Genomic DNA, 15,008 nt, shown 5'->3' with positions numbered 1-15,008 from the left:
ACTGGAGCCATTTAAGTGATAACCGCTCACTTCAGAGCTCCAGAAGGCCCAAGCTGGAACATGCTCAGTAATGATAATGCTAGTAATTGTCGTACTGATTACGAGTTAGCAAAGATTAGGCCCTGTTGTGCAGTTTCGTCCCAATAATTGGATTGTGAAGAGAACAAAGGAATACTCGCTTCAATCTTGTTCAGGTAATTTGTTAAGAAGCATAAACCTGCACGTGCCTGCAGGTGTACCCAACAGAGCACTGCCCAACAGTATCCCATGGGGGCATGGGTGCCATACACACAAACTACTTTGTATTTCCTTAAGACCTTCAACAGTGCAACAACAATATGTATGTATCCAAAGCAGTGAAGAAAAACACATACTCCCTCAAACACACACAAACGTTGTGTTTTCCTGGAGCGTTGTTCAGTCTTGTGGCCCGGGTGCTGTCTGATTATCCTCAAACAGAGCGCTGTTGTTTCTCCAGGAACTCCTGCCAGAGCTGTCCTGATGACAGACGTGTGTGTGTGTGTGTGGAGAGTCTACACGCAGCCCTCTGCAAATGTGGATCCTACTGTTAGTGTTGCTGCTCCTCATTCTTCATTGCCCATGTTCGCACTGCCACTCAAGACAGGGAGAAGCAGGGACAGCTGCATGGCCGGTTATCAATCCCTAAATAATGCCGACCTCTTTCTAGAATGTTCTATCATTAGCATTCATCATTTATATGCCACAGTAGCAGGCACTCAATCCCTCCTTTACTCAATTGCATACGGTTGGTTTTTAACAGTTTGCAGAGTTTCAGGTCAACCATTTTTATGGGATAGAACAGCAGAGTAAGCATTAAAGGTGAGGTCTGCCATTCTGACGAAAGGTTGTTGATCAAATTAGTAAAGGCAATCAAATTTCATTCCTCCCTTCCGTGCTTTTGAAGCAACATATTGATTGGCTGGAATAATATATGGCTTGGTCCAAGCCACTTTGTTGTAGCTGTTTAAGTTTGTTGTTTACCATTTACAGAGCCAGGAGTTTTTTTATGAGCACACACACACACACAGAACAGACAGCTACTGGACCGCGAGGAGCAATTTTCTTAATTTGACAGAAAGTGTATTGGATTAGAATCACACACTGTACCTTTAATGTCTGCCTGGTGATGTCTGTACCTAATTCAAGTGTGTCAAGTCATGTAATGGGGCTGGAAACGCTAAAAGACCCACCATGTTCCATTAGCAACTGCAGATCAGACTACTGTTAAGATATTTATGTTCAAATGAGCTTGAATGAGACAGTATGTCAAAGTGGGTTTTGGGAGATGTGGAAGATTAATGTTTCATGGGGTCAAATGTTTAAATGTAAAGTATTTTTAGACACTAGTATAATCTAGAGGAGCAGAATGTCATTGGCCCAACGCTGCACAGCACATGTCTCAATGTACAATTAGTGATGTGCAATACATTGGCTACCATTCAGAGTATGTGGATCTGAGGATGCTACAAAGAACAGTGAGTCAGTGTTGGCTTGTTTCCACAGAGAGTGGGCATGCCAATTCATTAATGTGAGGAAGATCGCCTCAGGCTTTTACGTCGTTGAGAAATGTACTTATTATTATATACATATTTACTTTCTTCTTTAGTTTGAGTCTAGCTTCACTGCATTCTACTTAACTGTGCTTGTGTGTATGTGTTTGTCTGTCTGCAGAGACAAAGATGGAATAAGAGAAAGTCAGAGTGGGAATGAAGGAGAGAAAGTAGCATAGAGGGGCAGCATTTGAGGACAAGAGTGAGAGAAAGAGTATAGTGAAAGAAAAAGAAGGAGGAGGAGGAGGAGGAGGAGAGCACTGAAGAGTTGCATGTGTTGAGAATGGAAAGAGGGATAGGGATATTGAAGTGAGGGAAAGAAAGAAGGAATGGTGAGCGCACAAAGAGAGAGTGGTGGAGGGGAAAAGAAGAGTGTGATAGAAAGCCCATGTGGAGAACCAGAGGGAGCAATGGAGGGAGAAGATGCGGCTTCAGTGAGCTAGGTCTCTACCTTCTCCTGTCTCTCTTCACGGTACGGCTCTGGGCCAAACCCCCACCCTTGGCAGCTTAGGTGCCCCTCTGCTGCCCCTTCTCATTGTGTGTGTGTGTGTGTGTGTGTGTGTGTGTGTGTGTGTGTGTGTTCGTGTGTGTGTTTGTGTGTGTGTGTGTGTGTGTGTGTGTGTGTGTGTGTGTCTGTGTGTGTCTGTGTGTGTGTGTGGGCGTCCTATTGCGTGCTCTCAGTCTCTCACGGTATCTCCCTGTCGCACAATTAAGTGTTGCAGTTACCCATAGATGCTGTCCCCCCCCCCCCCCCCCACACACACACACACTCTCACACACACTCACACACACCTCTACTGTCCTCCTCCCTTCCCCACTCCTTTGCTTTCTCTCTGTGCTGTTCTCTGGGGGGTTGAGGCAGATACTGACACAGCTCTTAGCTTGATAAAGGGCCTGTATTGATCCCTCCGCCTCACTACATATCAATAGCAACTGCCTGTCAGAAAACACAGTGCAGAAATAAACAAAAGAAATGGCAGAGACTTTTGAGTTGGCCATAGATTTTTATTTCCCTCCGCAGCTTTCCACGTGAGACTTTTTTAGCGTGGGTTATTGACATGCCATCTTATGAAGCTGTGAGTTAATGATGCAGTACCTGTCAGGAGAGAGTAAACTCGAATCCAAGTGAACTTCATCTCAGTCTCTCTCTATCCATGTCTCCCTTGTGGCCTCCTCTCTATTTCCTCTCTATTTCTCCCTCACGTATTCAAATACTCTCTCTCTCTCTCTCTCTCTCTCTCTCTCTCTCTCTCTCTGGTCTTTCTACCCTCCCCCAAAGCCAACCTCATTTTTTCTCTCTTTTTCTTGTTCTTTCTTTCTTTCTTTATCTCTTTCTTTCTCTCCTATTCAAACATCATGCACCCGTAGCAGAGGTCTTGAAATGGGAACCTAAAGTTTACAACACCTGGAGTGAGGTCATAGGGTAGGGGTCAAAGGGCACTGCTGTTGTCTGTGGTCTTGGGCTAAAAGCAAACAATCCTGGTTTAGAGCCAATGCGGGGGCCATGTGCTTTTTCTCAAAGGCTTACACTGTGTTGTCTGACTCTGCAAACCAAAACCCAGAACTAACACAGGATTAGGGAGGGAGGCTTTCAGCCCCATCTCTTGTCACTCAAACTAGCCAGAGATTGAATTGTGAGCAAATGTTCAAAAATGGAGCTTAAATTAGTATATGAATTACTACTATTCCATATATATGTATATTTATTGAGAGAGAGAGAGAGAGATTGTATAGGTTTTTCTGAGGTCTGAGGGGTCTTTGGGTTTATTTATGAATCAGTATCCTTGGGAAAAATTATGGTTAATAATGTATTTATCAGACTTTCTTATTAATACCTTGCTCTTGATTTATGAGAAACATTGCCCAAATGATCCTGTTTGCCTCAAACCAGGGCGAGGCCCAGGTGGCCCGTACATCTAACCCAGCGAGATCCACCTCCAGACGGGTAATGATCCCAGTGCTCCATAGCACTGTGGTGGATGTCTCCGTCTCTGTCCTGCATCATGGACGGGGCAGCACAGGGTTACATTACAAAATTACACACATGGAGGCTGTGGGAAATCCAAGCTTCCACTTAAGGAGCCTGTCCTCTCTGTGAACCGGAGGGAGAGGAAAACCCCATCTTTTCAACTTAATTCCTCTGCCCTCCGCGAGCGTCTGCATGGCGTGCCTTTCGCTGTGTGGGAAACAACAAAGCCAAGAGCAACCTTGTTCGCATTCTTCTCAAAGGGAACAGAAAGGGCTCTAGACTCTGGGTACAGAATGAATGTCTTGAAGCTGGCCTTACGCCGTTTGCACACATTGTGTTCCTATGGTTTCTTTGTCACAATCCCGCCGTGACGGGATGCACCTCGACCCTTCTCCATTGGCTGTTTCGGACGTGTCTTGTGTGAAAGAACAGACTATACTAGCCAGAAGTGTGTTAAACGTACATGCAACGCTCACATTTGGAGGGTGAGGTTTTTCTCACTGGTGTTGGGCAAGCTCTCACAGAGTCTCTGAGCTGATCAGATCCACATGGTACTGACCTGGAGTCAGGGCCGAATGGACCATGAGTCACAGTGTAGGGAACAACAGGCCAAACAGGTGTGTCTGTTCCAGAGGTTTTAGTGGCAAGACTACAAGAACATATTGGTCTAGGTATTCCCATTTTCTTCTGCTTTTTGTTTGTTTTCAGCAGCACTGTGTTTGGCAGACAGTTCTCATCTGCAACTATGGGATGGGAATGCCCTGTGTGTGTGTGTGTGTGTGTGTGTGTGTGTGTGCGTGTGTGCGTGCGTGCGTGCGTGCGTGCGTGCGTGCGTGCGTGCGTGCGTGCGTGCGTGCGTGCGCGTGCGTGCGCGTGCGTGCACGTGTGTGTGTGTTCGTTTCAGTGGGTGGTGGTGGTGGGGGCTGTTTGCCTCTCTGAGTGCACCCTATTTCCCCTCAGCCAAGTCTCAAACCCGCCCCTCCCTCTCTCTCTCTACCCAGTCTGCTATGTCTGTCTGTCTCTTTGTCTTTCAAATTTTTTAGTGAACAGTAATCTTAATATCCACCCGCCCTTCAACGTCTGACGATGTACTGTCTGGCCCCCGCATGCCTCAGTGCTGGGTGTTTCACCTGATGTCTAGTTTCAGACCACATCATTTCCAGTCTAATGCGCTGGATTCCGGTTCTCACAAGAATGCACTTTTAATCAATGCATTCATGCTGTTAATACATGAATCCGGTCCTCAGAGTCAGACTCACATGGTCATGTAATGATGAGTACGATTATGGCAGGTGTGATGATTGAATTTCAATCACTTTATGAAAATGACTATGCCAGTGCATAGCTATGTAGTCATGTGTCGGTGCTGTCGGGCAGAAACCTAGCCTGTCCAAAACTTTACAGGAACAGACTGTGTTTTTAAAATAGCTGAACACTGCGTCGTCAAGGTTGGTATCGCGTCTTTATATAAGAGCAGATACTTACATGTGTCATTATCTTATTCACATTTGACACAAATCAAGCTTTAAGTTGTTTGAAAAGTGTTTTTTGACCAGTGAATGTTGATATACGTGTTTTATCCAACATGGATTAGAAACGACCTCATCTGTGGCAGTGCATGGCTTTATGTTATCATCAACTTAAAAGTTACAATGTTTACTGTACATCCTCGTCCTAAATAAGTGTAAAACAGACGTAAAGGGTAACTAATTGCATTGATTTATGAAAAAACTAAGAATTATCAGATATGGAGGTACAATGTTTCTGCCCGACAGTGACGATATTCACTATTGTGATAAATCAAGACGCTTGCCAGAGCATTAGGACTTTTCTTGGACAGGGTCAAAGGGTCAACCTTGAATGTTATATTTAAAACTAGTGAGATGTTTAAAATATGGAAGGCACATTGAAAGAAGCTCTGCCATGCATATGAGTCATGTGTAATGACGTCTTCTCTAAGTGGATTTGAGAGGATAGCCTCTCTGTGCCTCATGGATATCGGCATAGCGGAGGAGAACAAAGGCTGCAGAAAGGCAAAGGTCACTGCTCCGAGGCTTAACCATGGAGCAGATAGGTTTTACCCGGGGCCAATTCTGTTGGCTGTGCGCTTTGCGCACCATAAGCTGCTTAAGGGTTAAGGGTTTAGGGTCAGTGTCCTCGATCCAACCCCAGTGAGTCAGTGTCCTCATTTGAACTGAACACTGGGGCCAGTATGGTAGGGTTAGGGTTAGGGTTAGGGTGAAGGAGGTGCTCCCTCACTTGTGTTCTTCAAACTGAACCTGCAGTCATGGCAAAGTGATTAAATGAAGGGAACTGCTGTGGCCACACGAACACGAACACACTCCACGTGCAGGTATGTCCTTAATGCTGCTCATGTCCTGGGCCAAAACACATCAGAACGGTTCAGTTCATTACAGTTCAAAGTTCAGTCAAATTCGACATGCCTGTGCTGATCAACAGGGACTTGTACCCCTGCCCTAAAGCCCCTATGGAAGTGCTGAGCTCAGCACAGGCTGCCTGGAATGGGGGTTGGGGGGGGGGGGGGGGGCTGGATCACTAGCTCTGCTCCCCCTCCCTTCAGTCCAGACGCTTAGACCCTTCAGAGGGATGGGGGCTCATCGTGCCTCACATATTGATTAGAGCAGGTCAGGTCTGCTGTAGATGGAAGTATTTGTTAAATATTTGTAAAGATGTTTTTCCAATGTGGCTTAATATTTCAGATTTTACACTGCACTCAACCACCAGAAATGAGATGAAGGATGGTTTCTTTGGGTTGTGGTGGGGGGGGGTTGAGTGTTGAAGGTAAGGGGCACTTACAGCTCTCATACAGCCTTCCCCATGGGGGGCCCAGAGGCAGGAGGGTATTAGTAAGCAGATGAAGAAGGGCTATTACTGTATTAAATTCTATTGACTTTTGTGTGCTTTGTTCTCTACTTTACCTCTACTATTAGGACTTGCACACTGATGTGTTTTAGAATTGATTCCTGAGCCCCTGCCACTGCCGTCTTGTTTTGGAGTGTATATTTATATGTGTTTCGTGTTTCGTGTGTGTGTGTGTGTGTGTGTGTGTGTGTGTGTGTGTGTGTGTGTGTGTGTGTGTGTGTGTGTGTGTGTGTGTGTGTGTGTGATTACGTCCGTGTCGTGCTGTGTTTAAATGTTGATGCTCCTTTACTCCACACATTTCCCCAGGGTGCCACATGCACTCCATGTCTATAATCCCACAGGCTCGATATAACCCTCTTACTGTAAATACATGAATACACTCACTACAGGTATATAGCTTGTCATCTCACAGGTAATATCAGGCCACTCACCCAGATGCAGTATGATCCATAGAGCCCTAATGGACACTTCTCATTTCCATAAATTGTGAGCTTGCTTATGAGTTTCCGTGCTGCGACAGCGTTCCCTGACAGCAGCTATCTGTGAAATGGATGTGCCCTGATTGGGCGCCCACCCCCAGAGCAGCACCACAAAAGGGCCACATCTCTTACTCAGTAATGTGCTTGGGTTACTTACTGTAAGTCGCATTACATAGGACACAGAGAAGTGTAACACGTAGCTGCTGAAGTATAATACTTTGACAAATAAGAAAATGTCTTTAAACCACAGAAGGGAAATATGAAATACACCAATATTACATTCCTATGAATTATCTTTCAATCCTAGTTTTAAGCTCTATGTCCACTGATATGCAATATCAAACCAATATGCAACATAAGAGCATGGTTATCAATTTCCATTCAGACTAAATACACGTATAGAATATGTTTTACTGTCTGCATATATTATATATACTGTATATACTGTACCTCTGAAATTGCAAGGTGCAAGGTGTGGTAATCATTCAACAGCATTAGCTGAACTACTCGTGAAATAAAATATCTTCTCAACCAACCAATACCTATGCATTTAGACTGTTTTCAAATAGTGGATGTATTTGTTTGGAGGAGGTTACTGTGGTAACGGCTGTAATTCATCTTCATTGTTTACCTAAATGCAACATGCAAAGTCTGCCGCGCATGACCTTAAGCTATTTTAATAACTTGGCAAAATGATTTTTAATTTAATAATAATAATATAACATGAGCAAGATTGTAAGCGCAAGCACAAGTGGGTCAGAGCAATGATAGATGTGTCCATACACAGACAAAGGAGTTTGATGTAGAAATGCATCACCTTTTTCTGTGAAACTTTTAAATGATTTCATGTGGGGCAGACCTCCTGCACAAGAAGCTTGGTCTCCGGTGTCCTCCGCTCCGTTGCAGACCAGAGATGTGTTGTTTTGGAGAGCTGTGTTGTAGAACAATTAATGAGCTCCGTGTAAACGTTAATAAGGTATGGTTGAATCATTGTCACTGGCTGATGAAGAATAACTTCATTGCCACATCCACTAATTGCTCAACTCATTTATGCTTGATTGCGCACTGCTTTGTGTCAATGACATGAGCAGATATAGGTATCACAAAGGCGTTCACGGTGCTCTTTGCCCTATGAGAGAAGGGCCCCTGATCTAGCTCTGAGTTTGAAGTTTAAAGTATGTTTAATACATAACATTGTTTTCTTCTGCACATCGCTTAAAAATCATTATACACAACCTGTACAAATACAATGAAACAAGTTGGACGAGGGATTAGGTGATCATTTTTTTATGTAGTAATGGATTCATAAAAAAACAATCTATGATATGATTATGAATGACATTTCTTTTGTAATCATCTCTGTTTGTAAAATGTTGACCTGTCCGCTTATAATAAAGTCAGCCTTTACATGTTACACATTTATTGTTTGACTGGATTTCAATTTCATCTCTCTCGTAACATTCCCTAAGCAATCAATAAAGTACAAGAGATAAGGCTTGGGTTTCAAATAATGAAAGCTGCCTTTTGGAATCAAACTTTGACATAATTCTGATCTCTAACTCTCAATGAGGCTTGGTTGTGTCCCAAAGCCAGAATGGTTACTGGTTGTTGGCTTTCTGTGTGTGTGTGTGTGTGTGTGTGTGTGTGTGTGTGTGTGTGTGTGTGTGTGTGTGTGTGTGTGTGTGTGTGTGTGTGTGTGTGTGTGTGTGTGTGTGTGTGTGTGTGTGTGTGTGTGTGAGCAAAATGTGAGCAGACAGGATAATGGATGTCCAACACTGGGCTTAGCCCAGCTCAGAAGTCCCACAATGTTATCTGCTCTCTGGCTAAGCTTTGTTCTATGGGCTGAGCGCCATGACGCATGGTCTGTCTAACGAAGGCAGGGGTTAATATTCTTTTCTCAGAAGACATGCTCAAGGAAGCGGGGCTGAGACGAGAGCTGGGAGGAGGGTGGACCGTGGCGAGGGGGGTTAGCATCTGTCAGACAGAATCTGTGTGGAAAGCCAGTTATGATGTTGACCTTCGACCCACTGGAGGTAATGATGCTGTTAGGCTGGCACCCTATCTCTCTTCACTAACGCTGATAACAAATTAGAGGGCCTCCGATTGGAGCCAAGCTGGCCTGCCTCTGGGGAGCGGTGAAGAGCACACACTGAATCTTCCACATCTCTTAGCGTCCCTCAGCTGCCTAGCACCCTCATTGGGAATGTCAGCCTAACTGGACTGGATGGAGATGGCTCTCATGATACGAAGACAATGGAAGGTACGCGTTCCCCTGTGGTATGCGTAGTGAAGTTAGTATATGTGTGTGTGAGTAATAGGTGTGAGTGTGCGAGCGTGCCTGTGTCTGTGTTTGTGAATTAGTGGTTTTACAGAAAGAGCCCTAAGCTGGTATAGTGACTTAGTAAAGGCCTGCACATGTGCTGGGCGCTCCATGAGCACACATGAACATGACCCTTTCCAATGCTATATGTCACAAGCCTTAGCCACAGCCTCTCTCCCTGAGTTTTCACATTTAAGATCTCATTCCTCCTCTGGATCGAATTCCTAGAAATGTCAGGCAGGCATGGAGCGTGTGTGGAGCGTGGTTCACCATGCACTTCAGACGAGAAATGGATTGATGTTAGCGGGGGCTCAGAAATCAATGCAGTATTTACATCCTCATGTCACTCACAGCTCACTTTGTCCTCAAGGCCCAAGTGCATCCATTTTTTTCCCTCCAGCAGACGACCTAATTCGAAATAGGTCCCCAAAGAAATCTCATGCTGGATTGGCCTGTCAGTGCTCCCGGGCAGCTGTAAAAGACTGCTGAGTTTCCCAGAGAAACAATGAACAGCACTGACACAACGACACACACACACACACACACACACACACACACACAATGAACAGCACTGACACAAGGGCTTTTTCTGTACATCTGCCTCTCTGCAGGTCTGAGAAGGAGTAAGTGTGGGAAAGGTTCCACATATAAGTGGGTTACTCCTTCTTCATTGGAAGGGTTTTAGTAGGGATTCCAGGAACAATTATGCCATTCTACTGCGAGTGTGTGTGTGTGTGTGTGTGTGTGTGTGTGTGTGTGTGTGTGTGTGTGTGTGTGTGTGTGTGTGTGTGTGTGAGTGAGATTGTGTTTGTGTGGGTTTGTGTATGTGAGTGTGCTTGTGTTTGTGTGTGTGTGTGTGTGTGTGTGTGTGTGTGTGTGTGTGTGTGTGTGTGTGTGTGTGTGTGTGTGTGTGTGTGTGTGTGTGTGTGTGTGTGTGTATGGGTATGCACCTTTATGAACCCACACATGCACAGGGTAGACAGCTAACGCTAAAGAAACAATTCAGAGAGAGAGAGAGAAAAGGGCATTATGAGATGAGTGTTCAGCATGAGAGGAATATAAAGCCAGCATGAGACAATGAGCAAGAGAGAGAGAGGGAGACAGAGAGAGGAAGAAAGGCACAAACTGACTAAAAGCAATAAGAGAGAGAGGCAGGTACAGAAAGATAGAGAGAGGGGGAGAGGCAGAGCAGCTGAGCAATGAAAATGAATGTTCCTGATGAAGACATTGGGAGTGGGGATGAAAACCTGCGCCTCAGCACATCTCATGGCTCATTGTGTGTGTGAAGAGAGCTCCAGTCCTCCCCACAGGCACTAGCCCTCCGGTGGGGGTCGAGAGGCCAAGCGTCTGACCCCTCCAACACCCAGGAAGCAACTTTGATTGGCGACCATTTCACAACTATAGTCCCTCTTCCTCTTGGGTCGCCAGAGGAGAGCACTGATGCTGAACTATACCCGGGACGTGGTTGCTGGGGTGGCGTAAGAAGGGGTTGTTTAAAGAAAGACAGAAAGGAAGTAGAGAGAGAAAAACATGGACACCTATACATTTGAATTGGAGTGGCGGGGAGCGCCTGAAGAAAAACACACACCCAACCCAAATTAAAAATGGGAGTATCTTCCCGACTCGAGCTGGCTGATCACTTCTCCCCAAAGATGGAGAGGAGGCCTGTTGTTCATCTGATAGCGCTATTGATCCAGCGCCTCAGCACGGCACAAAGCAGCTCATCACTCACTCTTTAGCATGCATAAAAACAGATGAATGAATGTATATCAATGAGAAGGGCGCTGGGGGGATTGGATCTGGGCAGAGGAGAGGATGACTGTGTTTTATTTCCTCATTTTAGAATGTTTCTTAACCCAACACTCTCCTCTCTCTCTCTCTCTCTCTCTCTCTCTCTCTCTCTCTCTCTCTCTCTCACACACACTTAAACACACACACACACACACACACACACACACACACACACACACACACACTTAAACACACACACACACACACACCTAAACACACACACACAAAATGAGAGAGATCTACTTAGATATACCTGGAAGGATTGATTAAAGTCAATGGCGGTCAGTGGTGTGTCTCTGATAGGCATGCGTGTTCCTTGACACCGTGGTGAATGGTGTGGTATGGTGTGGACCGCACACAGGACCGTGGTGAATGGCGTGGACCCTACACAGGACCGTGGTGAATGGTGTGGCCCCACACAGGACTGTGGTGAATGGTGTGGTATGGTGTGGACCGCACACAGGGCCGTGGTGAATGGCGTGGACCCTACACAGGACCGTGGTGAATGGTGTGGCCCCACACAGGACTGTGGTGAATGGTGTGGTATGGTGTGGCCTCACACAGGACCGTGGGGTCAGTGCTGCTGAGTGGCAGTGCATCACTAAACCAGAACCAAAAGCTCAGCTCTTCTGCTCTTCTGCTCTTCTGCTCTTCTACTCTTCAGCTCTTCTGCTCTTCTGCTCTTCTGCTCTTCTGCTCTTCTACTCTTCTGCTCTTCTACTCTTCTACTCTTCTACTCTTGTACTCTTCTGCTCTTCTGCTCTTCTACTCTTGTACTCTTCTACTCTTCTACTCTTCTACTCTTCTACTCTTCAGCTCTTCTGCTCTTCTACTCTTCTACTCTTCTGCTCTTCTGCTCTTCTGATCTTCTGCTCTTCTGCTCTTCTACTCTTCTGCTCTTCTGCTCTTCTGCTCTTCTACTCTTCTGCTCTTCTGCTCTTCTGCTCTTCTACTCTTCTACTCTTCTGCTCTTCTGCTCTTCTACTCTTCTGCTCTTCTGCTCTTCTGCTCTTCTGCTCTTCTACTCTTCTACTCTTCTACTCTTCTGCTCTTCTGCTCTTCTGCTCTTCTACTCTTCTACTCTTCTGCTCTTCTGCTCTTCTACTCTTCTGCTCTTCTGCTCTTCTGCTCTTCTGCTCTTCTACTCTTCTACTCTTCTACTCTTCTGCTCTTCTGCTCTTCTGCTCTTCTACTCTTCTGCTCTTCTACTCTTCTGCTCTTCTGCTCTTCTGCTCTGGAGGGGGCTTGAAGGACAACATGACCATGTCTCTCATTGACATATCACGGCACTTCATTGTCTCCGCACGTCTCTCTGGGCTGTGGGGAACAAGCTCATCAAATGGTCTCTTTATGCCTCACTCACACACATAGACAGACAGATACTCTAACACGGACTAACACCCACACACACACTCACACACACACACACACAGCGTTATGTAATGTGTCCCATGATGCGCTGCCGTTTGGGTTTGAAGTGGAATGTCCGTAACACCCACCATGCTTGAGTGCTCCACTTCACTCATCTCTCCCATCCCAAATCTCCCCCTCACTCTCAGCCTAAATCTCTCCAACTCTCTCTTTCTTCTCTCTCTCTCTCTCTCTCTCTCTCTCTCTCTCTCTCTCTCTCTCTCTGAAACACCCACCCACTCACTCACTCTCACTTTCTGACACAGAATTGTAAAATGTGAAACATATCCACGCTGAAAAAGACAAATAGGATAAAAACAGCTTAAAAGCGAGAGACCAACAGTGGACACCCCACAGTCACCCTTCACACAAACCCCTCAGTCTAAGACTGCCTTGTGTCTCCGTCTCCTCTCCCCCCTCTCTTCCACTTTCTTCCATTCCATTCAAATCCAAATTGCTCTTGTTGAAATTGAATGAAGTGGCATACATCCACAAATGGATAAACACACCCTCGGAGTGAGTGTGTGTGCGGGGTGTGTGGAGCGAATAGCTCGCCACAGATTTACATTATTGACCCGGCGTCTCTATTGTGAGGAGGCTGCATGTGTCTGATTGAATGGATTACTATGGGTATTACAGGGAAAATGGCTCTGTCTATCAGGCTTCACAGGGTCTCACGGAGCCAGCCTGCATCCACAGCGGAGACCCAGGCAGCCAGAATGAACAGGCTAAATGTCGGAGGGGAACGGCAGGTCACCGCACCAAAATCTCCCTTCTGCAGAAAAGGATTTCACACCGCTGTGAAAATCTTAAAGGGTTCGATTTGGATGATATGGGACAGGGATTTTCCCCCACACCTTTCTCTCTCTCACTCTCTTGCTCTCTTTCTCTCTCTCTCTCTCGTTCTCTCTCTCTCTCTCTTTCTCTCACACACACACACACACATTATTATTTTTTTCTCCTTCTATGGGGGGTTGGAGTACAATGGGGCCAAGCTTTGCAGGCCGCACTGTCCCGAGATTGCCTGTAGTGATTTGGGGAGTGCTGGATGAGTGTGTGTGTGATTGTGTGTGTGATTGTGTGTGTGTGTGTGTGTGTGTGTGCGAGAGAGAGAGAGAGAGTGAGATGTGAGGTTGCGATGAGGAGATGAGCAACACTAGCCATCAGCTTGGGGAAAGCCAGGGGAATGGGGGTAAGCTGCTGATGGAAGTTCCCATGAAACATGTTCCCAATCAGCCTGCTTCTCTTTCAGCGACTGCACTTCTTATCTCCTTGGCCGCCGCTTGTTGGCCAGCTTTACTGATAAATGAGCCGGAGGAGACCTCTATTTTAGCGGCGAGGAGGAAAGATTAGTGCCGTGGCAGCCAGGTGGGCGGTTTGTGATTGACATCTGCTTCATACGCTGGCTACTCTTACTCCCTCTCCGCCCCCCCCCCCCCCCCCCCCCCCTCCCTCTCTAAATATTCAGTTGCAAGGAGAGATTTCTTGGCCAAGCTAAGATGATGTGTTGCTCATCGAGAAATAAAATGGAAGGCTCTGAAATTACAGAGCCAGTGTTGCTCTTAAAAGTTAAGAATTGAATTGAGTTGTTATAAAAATATCGACTTATATGATTGAGTCTTTCACTGAAAATGTGCGGGATTGAAGGATTATATTTGCACGGTAAATGAAGAGAATGTGTGAGTACATGAACTGATTGATACAGAGCAATGGTGGTTTATCTTTTTTTAGTGTCTTGATTTTACCTTTTGTGAGTTTCCTTTTTACTGGTAATACAAGTCAAAAGGTCTCTGTCTCTCCCTCTCCCTTCCTCTCTCTATCTCCTTATATCCATCTCCCTCTCCCTCCCTCTCTCTCTTTCTCTCCCTCTCTCCCTATCTCTCTCTCTCTCTCTCCACCTCGCTCCCTCTCTCTCCCTCTCCCTCTCCCTCTCTCTCCCTCTCTCTCTCTCTCTCTCTCTCTCTCTCTCTCTCTCTCTCTCCCACTGCCTCACTCCCTCTAAGTTAACCCTTTAACCCTCAGGCATGCCAGCCCCTAGCCACTCTCTGGTCCTTTGTGTCCAGGTGGAGTCAACCATACAGTGCATCAAGGCCACTTTACTCTAGTGGCTCCTGGCCTGGCCCCCAAGAGGCCCCAGAGGGCCCCGTCCTCTCGTCCCCTTCTCTCCTGTCTGCTGTCTCTGGCCATTGTTGGGCTCCAGACATCAATCCCGGTCATGAGAGTGGTGGGGGAAGGTCAGGGGTGTAGGTCAGTGGCTCACACTGGGAGCATAAATCCTGGGCCACAGCAAACAATGGGGCTCCTCCATCTGCGTGTAAATAATGACACCATTGTTGGGGGGAGAATTGTGTCCTGTGCCGCGGCGATAAGCCAGACATAGTCATAGCACCGGGGCGTAATGGCCCAGCCAGGGGAGGCATCACCCTTTATCTGTGTCATGCCTCCGCCTCCGCCTGCCCCTCCCCACCCCACCCCACTGACCACCCTCTTCACCCCACCCATGACACCCACCCCTTCCCATCCCCATCTCCAATCTCTCTGCTTAATTATTTATCCCAAAGCCTGGCTGTTCCTCCTAATTCGGC

At 46.4% G+C, this 15,008-nt stretch overlaps 1 protein-coding gene across 1 annotated transcript in view; it reads left to right on the top strand.

Annotated features, from left to right (window-relative positions):
• The window catches only part of pik3r3b (phosphoinositide-3-kinase, regulatory subunit 3b (gamma)), a gene marked incomplete at its 5' end in the record, with an annotated part of 163,949 nt that overhangs the window by 114,039 nt on the left and 34,902 nt on the right, over window positions 1-15,008 (top strand). The window lies entirely within an intron of this gene.

This window comes from Sprattus sprattus, assembly GCF_963457725.1.
Source record: "Sprattus sprattus genome assembly, chromosome: 2".
Classification (NCBI taxonomy): Eukaryota; Metazoa; Chordata; class Actinopteri; order Clupeiformes; family Clupeidae; genus Sprattus; species Sprattus sprattus.
The sequence above is the reverse complement of the archived record's forward strand: the minus strand, read 5'-3'. Positions and strand labels throughout refer to the sequence as shown.